This window comes from Azolla caroliniana, unplaced genomic scaffold, assembly GCF_043228905.1.
Source record: "Azolla caroliniana isolate FFs.n. ecotype wild unplaced genomic scaffold, voAzoCaro1.0.p SCAF_6, whole genome shotgun sequence".
In the NCBI taxonomy this organism is placed as follows: domain Eukaryota; kingdom Viridiplantae; phylum Streptophyta; class Polypodiopsida; order Salviniales; family Salviniaceae; genus Azolla; species Azolla caroliniana.
This window is the reverse complement of record NW_028230441.1, coordinates 15596113-15606587: the sequence shown is the minus strand read 5'-3', so window position 1 is coordinate 15606587 and position 10475 is coordinate 15596113.

Genomic DNA, 10475 nt, shown 5'->3' with positions numbered 1-10475 from the left:
ATTCTAATTAATTTCAAATTATACAAATTCTCGTTTCATTTTTGTATGATTTTCTTGTAATTATTGTTTACCCGCTGTCATGATATGGCAGGATTCGAACCCACAACCTTATGTTACATGGGTCGAGCTTTTGACCATTAGACTATTTATTGTAATACGAAATTATTTTCATTTAAGTTTTACTATAGAAAATTGATGTATCTTCTAGATATCTCTAGAACATTCTAGAAACTTTAGGAGTACTCTTGAGAACACTATAAAAGGAGGCACAAGGCATTATTTCGAACCAAATCAGTTCAACGCTAGTCTTAAGCCTCCTAGCCATCCTTGTATATTCTTTTCACATAATATATCGTTGTCATCATCATTTCCTCTCTCTCTCTCTCTCTCTCTCTCTCTCTCTCTCTCGTGTTCTACACCCTCTTTTCCTCTTAGTACTAATATTCATCTTTTAGTACTAATTTCCTCTCCGTCTCAGTACTATTCGTAACACCCGCCCACAATTAACACTCTTTTTCCCCCTTCCTTTTCATGTTTAAAGTATTTACACACGGTTACCTATGATATAACACTTCCGTGCAAACTATTTTTTCGTATGGAGTGGGCATCATGCCATTTTTTGAATGATTTTTTCCAATAGGTCATCTAGGTTTAACTCATATTATCGAACCTTAGAACTCGAGTAAAACCACATGAGTTCCCGTATTGATGTTTTACTCATAAATTTGAGTAAGTACTACATCTTTGCGCACACCACCACCACCACTTGTATCAATTTGTGGCTTATGTCACAATTGTGCAAATTACAACCACCATATTGGGATGGATATGTGCATACCTCACACCATCCATTTATTTGTGGTATTTTTGTTTAGTAGACAACACATGGTTTTTGAATCTTGTTTTCATCACTTCTTGACTCTTATAGGTAGTGACTTATTTTTCTCTTTTTTACATAGCATTTGCTTGCTACTCGCAAGACTACAATATTACTTGTGAGTGCACTTGTTTTTACACGTAATACACTTTCTCGACCATATCAATACATGTTGAGTTGGCATTTTAATATAAGGGTAACTAGGAAATTACATTGATTCTAGAACCATGGTTGAGCCTCAGGGAGCCCCCATGATTATTCAAGATAGAGATCATTCTTACAAAAGGCATTCGTAATGACGTAACCATGTGATGGGCCACATGGGCCTACTACGAAAAGAGGGCTCATTTGGCATGAACATTAGGTTGCTCTTTGGCATATGCCATCATAATTATGAGACTTGAGGTTAGGTAACATACCAACATAGTTTGTGATAAATGAGAAGGGAAATAAGGGCTCGATTAATGTTGGCCCATGATATGTTTACATCACGACTTAATGGTATGACTATTTGTCTAATCTTATCCTATTTCTTTGCCAGAAATAATCATTCAAGGGCTCAGAATAACGACTCGATGTCATCCGCTCAAGCGGAAGGAACTCAAGTAAATCCTCTTGGACCAATGTCCATTGAATCGTATTTTTTACAAATACAACATTTTCTTAGTTCAACCGCGCATTAGATGTGTGAACTTCGGCAATCTCAAAGTGCTCTCGAGGCACGTGTCATTAGTTTACAACGTGAGACTAATAGACCCGATGAGGGTTAGGGTGAACCATCATTTGTCATAAAGCCATTTACGGGAGAAAAAAAGGAAAGAACTGAAGAAGCAATATGCGTGTGGCTAGGCCGATAGGAGTCTCATTTTGAGCTCTATCCCACGCCATATAGTACAAAGATTGCATATGTTGGCCGAGAACTAGGGGGTAAGGCCGCCGCTTGGTGGCGTGGGCTCTGAACTTTGGGGAAATTGCCCAATACTTTGACAGATTTTGTCACAGTTTTTAAGGGCCAATTTCTACAACCTCCCTCTCGAATCGAGGGCGCACAAGCTTAAATGAACCTCTCTAGCCGGAAATTTTCTTTGCGAGAAGACTATGTCCACCATGCTAGAACCCAAATCCAAAAATCGGGTCTGGAAGGGGACAATTGGATAATAGCTTATTACGTCAATGGCATCCCCAATTCGGACTATCACTGGATAGTGCACGATAAGGATAAAAAATCCTTCGAAGAGGCCGTTGAAATAGTTCTTCTCTATCAACGCACTTCGAAGGACCATAAGAAACCCAACCATGCGCCCGGGACTAAGCAATCGCAATTCGCTGGGAAACGCAAGACACCCAACGAATTCATGGATCGCGATTGTAAGCGACAACATCCTTTTTGCGTATTCTACAAAAAGAAGGGCCATACAAAAGAACAATGTCGAAAGCTCCAACGGAAAGAGCATGACAACAAAGCAAAAGTTGCAGACCATAAAGGTCAGATTCCTAAAGTCCTTGACTCGGTCCATACACATCATTTAAGTAATTGTTAATGTTCTTTCCCTCACTATGTATTCGGGCCCAATGATTTACTACGTGCAAACGGGTATATCAATGGGTATCTCGTACAATTTTGTGAATGATCGTTTGGTTCAGATATGGGAATCCAACCCACCGTAAGTGATCACACCTATAGGGTGCACTTGGCTTATGGAAGAGTACAATACATCAACGGGGTGATTCATTCATTAGGAATTTCTATTGATACTTATATAGAGGAAGTAGAATTCCATGTAATGAATCTTTGTACCATTTATGTAATACTGGGTTATCCTTGGTTTTTTAATAAAAACTCTTCTTTATCTATTGATTGGCTTCATCATTCAATTACTTTTGTATTGAACGATTGTACTCATTTTATTCAATGTGTTAAAAAACAATCTCTTTCGATTGTTTCCTCTCTCCATCAATATCCGAGTTGTCTTGTTCTACTTTATTTTATTGTGTACTTGATCCGAACATTCACGTTTACAATATCGATAATGTCTCGATTCAATTATCACATTTTGAACAACAACAACTCGATGAAATCTTAAATGATTTTCGTGATGTTTTTCCGAGTGAACTATCACATGGGTTGCCTCTTAAACATATTTATAGACTATTATATATATATTGTACCTGGCGTTGCACCAATAAGTATACCTCCTTATTGCTTAAGTTAATCTGAAGAGGATGAGGTATCTAAGCAACTCAAGGACTATTTACGAATGGGTTATATATGTTATAGTAAATCTCTATGGGGTGCACCTGTTCTCTTGGTTAAAAAGAAAGAGGGCACATGGCGTATGTGTATTAATTACCGACGCCTGAATAAATTGACGATCAAGAATTCATATCCATTGCCCTAGGCCGACGATCTAATTGACTGTCTCTAGGGAGCTCAATATTTTACAAAACTTGATCTCTGTACGGGCTACCATCAAATTTGTATAAGCGAGGATGATGTTCCTAAAACGGCATTTCGTACTCACTATGGCCATTATGAGTTTTTGGTTATGCCTTTTGGTTTGACCAATGCTCCAACCACATTTCTACAAGAAATGAATGACGGATCGAGGTGCTAACCCCGATCCTGATGTACTGCGACAACGTAAGCAACATACAGCTCGTCGAGAAGCACATAGAAGTGCACTATCACTTTGTGCATGAGCGGGTCTTGAGCGGTGAAGTTGAACTTCAGTATGTTCACACGGATCAGCAAGCTGCCGATATCTTCACCAAGCCACTCGAATCGAACAAGTTGCAGCACTTTTCGGAGATGCTCGACGTGCCGCACTTGAGGGGGAGAATAGGAATAGGAACAAGAACGGATGGCACCGGACAAGGAACTGGAAAGGAAGAAAGAATCAAGGGGGGAGATGAGCAGATAAAGGAAGCCGAGACGACCAAAGGAGTCGGCACATCCGAACAAGTCGGAGCAAGCAGCAACGACGGGAGAGTCAAGAAGGATAGAGCCGACTGGAAGAAGGCCAAGACCCGGACGTGATCCGATGTGGTGAAGGGCCTAAAAACGGAAGACGAGTTGGAGACTACCAACTCGGACAAGAGCTGGAATGAATCGGAGGAAGTAGATTCGGAAGAGCCAGATCAACTAAAGCCAAGCATACGAGAAGGCAGCGGAAGTAGACACCGAAACGGAGGAACCAATGAGTCGACAAGCGCCGAAGTCATAACAACGAAGGAGCTGAAATGGGCCTGCTCAGCAGACAAGCCAATCGAGGAGGTCGAGGTGTGCAGAACTAGAAGGGTTGCAGGAAATGGGATCGGACCTAACGAGGAGCGCGACAAGGCGAAACGACGCTAGAAGGAGCCGGATGGAAGGGTCGGCTACTATAGACATTGACACCACGATCCGACCTCAAGTTGAGCTTGAGGGGGACTGTTGAGGGATCTGGATCGGCTGAATAAGCCAAAGTAGGATCGGTATCTGGATCGGAGAACCGGATCGGTGTCCGGATGATATCTAGAACCAGGAGCCGGATCAGAATGAAACTGGTAGGCCATTAGAGGCCTATGGATCCAGCCTAGTATGTAAGCATATTTTTGGGAGTCTGTGACAGTCGCTCGTATGAGCATTGAAGCACCTGTCAGTACTTCTTTTAGTCCTTTATGGACTTGTATAAAAGTGCTCTCTGAGCACATTCCATGTACACAGAGTTTTAGAGTATTTTGAATAGAGTTTTATGTTTTGCTCTCTCTCTCTCTCTGTACTCTGTGTGTGTGTTGAGCCAGTTTGTCAAACGCTTCTACACGTTTACTTTGACACTGGTTTATGTTCCTATAAATCGGCAGTTTGTCAATATCTTCACCAAACCTCTTGGCCTAGACAAGTTGCGGCAATTCTCAACTATGCTTGGTCTACAACATCTCGACCTACAAAAATTGCGGGGGAGAAGCGAAAGGCGAGCTGGGGAGAAATGTCCAAGGAGCCGAATCGGGTGAAGAATTCGATTTCGGAATGATTGAAGATGTGGGAACGTCTGGATCAATTGAAGAAGCTGAGGACGTGTCAGAAGTGTGGACAAATAGAAGAAGATCGGCTAAGTGGAGACTAATCAGATGCAACGGGAGTGGCCGAAAGAACGGGCCGAAGCTGGAGTCATCCAAACAAGGGGGGAGTAGAGCCAAGAAAGGCAAGGTAGGTGGCAGAGCCAAGAAGGGTAGAGCCGACTAAAAGATGAAGGCTAGGACCAGGACATGGTCAAATGTGGTCACGAGCCTAGAAAAAGACGAATTGGAGATAGTCGATTCGATTGAGAAGAGTGTTTCGGACAAGCCGAATCACATGGAGGCTAGTGTTGGGAAATCGGTCCCTCCGGATGGGATCCAAGTATGAATGGAGAAGACCCGCTGAGAACCGGAAGAGAAGACAGATTTGTAAATATGTCTTGAATAAGCCCATTGAGGCTATATTTGTAAATAGCCCTAAGTTCATATAACTGTAAATATGACTTAGGGCAATCACTTTAGATGTGGGGGTTTTGAGTTGTTGTCATATTGCTTAACTATTGTATAGAGAGAGAGAGAGAGAGAGAGAGAGAGAGAGAGAGAGAGAGAGAGAGAGAGAGAGAGAGCGTGAGAGAGAGAGAGAGAGAGCGTGAGAGTAGCTACGAGCACTCTCTGTTGTAACCGCCGCTTGGCGAAGATCGCGAGGATGAGGTCGTTGCCTCTGTGCCTGCATTTTGTATTTCCTCTCTTCATAGTGATAGTTTGGAGTTTGTGGGCTCCCATGGTTTTTCCCTATTAAGGTTTTCCACGTAAACATCTTGTGTATCATTTCCTTGTGTACTCTCATACTCATTCCCATTTCTGTGTTCAAGGCTCGGTTGTGGCCGAGCAACATTCTGCGCAGTTCTCTACAAACTGGCATCAGAGCAAATAGCACAGAAAATGGAAGAATCATTCGGCGGCATGTTCAAGCTCACCGGCTCCAACTACTAAGTGTGGAAGTTGAAGATGAGGGACATGCTCGTGGTCAAAGATCTCTGGTTGCCAGTTCAGTTTGGGGACAAGAGACCAGACAAGATCGACGCCATGGTATGGGAGGTGATGCACATGAAGACAACGGCTTACATACGGTGCTTCATCGACATGTGCTTGTACAACAACTTCAATGAAGAGAGCAAGGCTCATGAGCTAATCGGCATTATGTTTCAGAACAAAAATGTTGTTAATCGGGTTTCGGTATTTCAGATGCTAGTGAGGCTCCGGTACCAAGACGACTCCAGTATGGTGGAGCACATGAATGCCTTCCAGGGGCTGATACACCAAACAACCTCGTTGGAAGTACCTCTTGCTGATGAGGTACTTGCTCTACTCCTGCTCGGTTCCCTCCTAGACAACTGAGAGACGTTAGTTGCACGTTGGGCAACACCGGGCCGGAAAGAAAATAGTTATCCCTAGCAATATCTGTCAGGATCAGTACTAAGAAAGAGAAGGAATTAGTACTAAGAGAGATGTAGAACTCTCAAGAGAAGGAAAGAGTGAGCGAGAGAGAGATAGAGAGAGAGAATGGGTAAGAGAATGATGATAAAAGATATGTATTATGTGAAGAGAGTATACAATAGTAGCTAGGAGGCTTAAGACTGGCATTGAACTGATTTGGTTTGAAATAATGCCTTGTGCCTCCTTTTGTAGCGTTCTCAGGATTACTCCTGAAGTTTCTAGAATGTTCCAGAGAAATCTGGAATATACATCAATTTTCTATAATAAAACATAAATGAAAATAATCTTTTACGTATTACAATGTATAGTCTAATGGTCAAGACCTCGACCCATGTAGCATAAGGTCATGGGTTCGAGTCTTGCTATATCATGACACTATCCCCCCTTTAAAACGATGAGTGTCACGAGTTGTTTTGGATTGAGAACCCGGTTTGTTTGGATATTGACGATGGAAGTCTTCAAGGAGAGCAGGAGCATTGGTCACATTCTCTATCAGTTCCCAAGTACACTCGTTGGGACTATATCCTAGCCAATTGACTAGATAGTAGAATTTGTTGCGAACAATCTTAGAATCAAGGATGGCGGCAACCTCGTACTCAGGTCCATCTTCAAGCTCGATCAGGGGTGGAGGTTGTGTAATACATACTGGGATGGTGCTCTCTTGATAGGGTTTGAGGAGAGACGAAGTTGCGGAGGTAGATCGAGACGAAAAGTGACATCATTAATCTTTCCTATAATATGGAAAGGACCTAATCACCGATAATCCAACTTCTCGCATGGGCGAGTAGTCTTGATGTGTCGTCATAGTAGTCATACCCGATCTCCAATGTTAAAACTGGATGGAAGTAGATGACGATCCGCGTAAACCTTGTGTGTTTGTTGAGCTTGTTGGAGATGAGTAGATAAATCAGCTTGTATCTTGCGTAACCGCTCTAAACGATCCTCTACGCAAGGATTTGGGGACAACTCTGGGGTTTCAAATACACACCACCGGGGGTGAGAACCTATATAAGCATAAAATGGCGTAACTTTCGTCGATGTGTGGACAAAGTTATTGTAGGCAAATTCGGCGAAGTGGAGAATATCTGCCCAGTCATCCTGATGATAGCTTAGAAAGCATCGAAGATACTGCTCTAGCATTTGATTTGTTCGTTCTGCTTGGCCATCGGTTTGTGGGTGGTAGCCGAAGGAGAGGTTACAAGTGACCTTGACCATTTAAAAAAGGTGCTTCCAGAATTTTGATACGAACTGGGGTCCACAGTCGCTAATGATACTATCGGGAAGGCCATGATGTTGACATACTTCACGCATGACAATTTTAGCGGTTTCTTCACTGGATATTTCCTTAGTACATGGTAGGAAATGAGTCATCTTCGTATATCGATCTACGACTGTTAGAATCACATTGAACCCCTTAGAGACTGGAAGATCTGTGATGAAGTCTAGAGCAATGGATTGCCACGGCTTGCTTGGAATTGGTAATGGTTCTAATAAACCATATGGATGATGCCTTGGCATTTTTGCTCTGCAGCATGTATCACAAGTCCGAACAAAATCTTCGACAAATTGTTGCATACGGGGCCACCAAAATGATCGTTGTACTAAATCTAATGTTTTAGTAGTACCAAAATGCCCAACTGTATATGTGTCATGATAGTTTTGGACTACTCGAAGGCGGCAAGAACCATTAGGAACATACAACAGTTTATCAAAGAATAGTAATCGATCATGGTATTTGAATTGCCGATTGTCCGTACCTGGTGGTTGTGACTGTGAACAAGATGCTCGAGAGGGATCAATTTGTGCTAGAATGACTTGGGCGAAAGCATCGGTCTTCAAGTCCTCAGGTATAGTATCGATAACGTGGGAATCCATGGGCATGCCAAAGACCTATGTTGCTTGCAGTCGTGTCAGTCCCAAGATTACTTGCTTTTGGTTATTAAAAGTTGGCTTGCCGGGACGCGGTGCTAGGTACGAACGCCGTGATAATGCATCTGCCTTCCCTTGGTGCTTCCCCGGACAATATGTAATTTTGAAGTCGAAACGCGTGAGGAAGTGAGCCTACCGAGCTTGACGTCGATTTAACACACGAGCATCCTCAAAGTAGGCAAGGTTTTTGTGGTCACTGAATATGGTGACTTGATGAGAGGATCGCTCTAGAAAATGCCTCCATTGCGTAAAAGAGTCCACTATTGCCAACAACTCCTTATCATGAATTTCGTAGTTGATTTCAGCGGCGTCAAACTTGCGTGAGTGAAAAGTCACAGGATGTAGCTTCTCATCATTACCCTGTTGTGATAGAATGCTCTCCAATGCGAAATCCGATGCGTCTACTTCGATAATGAATGGTTTTTCCGGATCGACATGAGCTAGAATTGGAGCTGATGTAAATGCCTTTTTAAGACTCTCGAAAGCCATGTCCGCTTCTTTAGACCAAATGAACGATTGTCCCTTCCTGGTAAGCTGTGTAAGAGGCAGAACGAACTTTGAGTAATCCTGTATGAACTTCCGATAAAAATTGGCAAAGCCTAAAAAGCATTGCACATCTTGCACCGAACGTGGAGACTGCCACTCTACCACAGTTTTGACCTTAGCTAGGTCCATGGAGATGCCTTCCGAGGAAATGACATAGCCCAGAAATTCTACCTGGTTGCACCCAAAACTACATTTTTCCAGCTTTGCATAAAGACCATGTTCTCGAAGTAATTTTAGTACTAACAGTACATGAGAATCATGCTCTTCTTGGGTCTTTGAATAAACCAGTAGATCATCCAAATAGATGATCAAACAAACATCCAAGAGATCTCAGAATATATCATTTGCCATGTGCTGGAAGACTACTGGCACATTAGTGAGGCCGAAGGGCATGACCGTATACTCGAAGTGCCCATATTTGGTGCGAAACACGGTTTTCCATTCATCTCCTGGTCGGATCCATACGAGGTTATAGGCTCCCCGTAAGTCGATCTTCATGAAGAACCTGGCACCATTGATCCGTTCTAAAAGACTTGAGATAAGGGGAAGTGCATACCTATTTCTGATTGTAAACTTATTCAAGTCACGGTAATCTACAACGAGACGAAGTGATCCATCCTTTTTCTTGACGAAGAAAATGGCTGTGCCGGCTGGAGATTTCGAATGCCGAATGAAACCATTTTCCAAATTCTCCTCTATATAGGCTCGCAGGATTTCTAGCTCAGTTGGTGACAAATTGTAAATTGGTCCCCATGGTGGCTCTTTCCCCGGTTGTAAATCGATGGGGCAATCATACGGTCGATGGTGAGGAAGCGTATTGGCTTGTACTTTATCGAACACATCGGCATAATGATGATACTTCTTTGGAAGTTGAACGGTGGACTCCCCTTTAATGGTGTCTGAGGGCTTTACTGATATTGCGAAGAGAAACATTTCTTCCTTGCGTCCTTCTTCCCGCAACTGATGTAGTGAAATGGTTGCAATCTCATGAGTAGACCCTCGGGCTTTTCGATACCGGATTTCTCTTGTTCTCCAATCTATGTCTGGGTTATGTAATTCGAACCATGGTAATCCTAAAACAATGGGGTGTTCTGGGATGTTAATTATATATATTAAATGATACTACGCATGCTAGATTATCTAGGACAATATTAACGGGCTCTGACTCTTCTATGATATTTCCGGAAGCAATGGGACAACCATCAATGACTACTACAGAGGCTAGACACGGGAGTTTTCTGAGTGATATCTGATGAGCTTGGGCAAAGTTCCTATCCATGAAGAAAGAATTAGCTTCGGAATCTAGAAGTGCTAAGTCATGTACTAGAGGGGCACTTTTAGTACTAACTATTACTTGGGCTACGAACACATTGCTAACTTGCTTAGAGGGAATGAAACCACTAATGGGCTGCACCGATCTAGGGTTGTCCAACCAAACGGCTCCTATTTTGGCTGGACTTAGTCGTTTAACTCTTCTTCTAATTGACTAAGGACATCAAATTTGTTCGCTAGATTTGGGCTATTAGTACTATTAGGACTATCAGATATCCCTACTGAAATAGACTTGGGTTTAGTACAATCAGAACTAGCAACTATTTGGTTTACCTGCCTTCTTGGCCTATGGGGA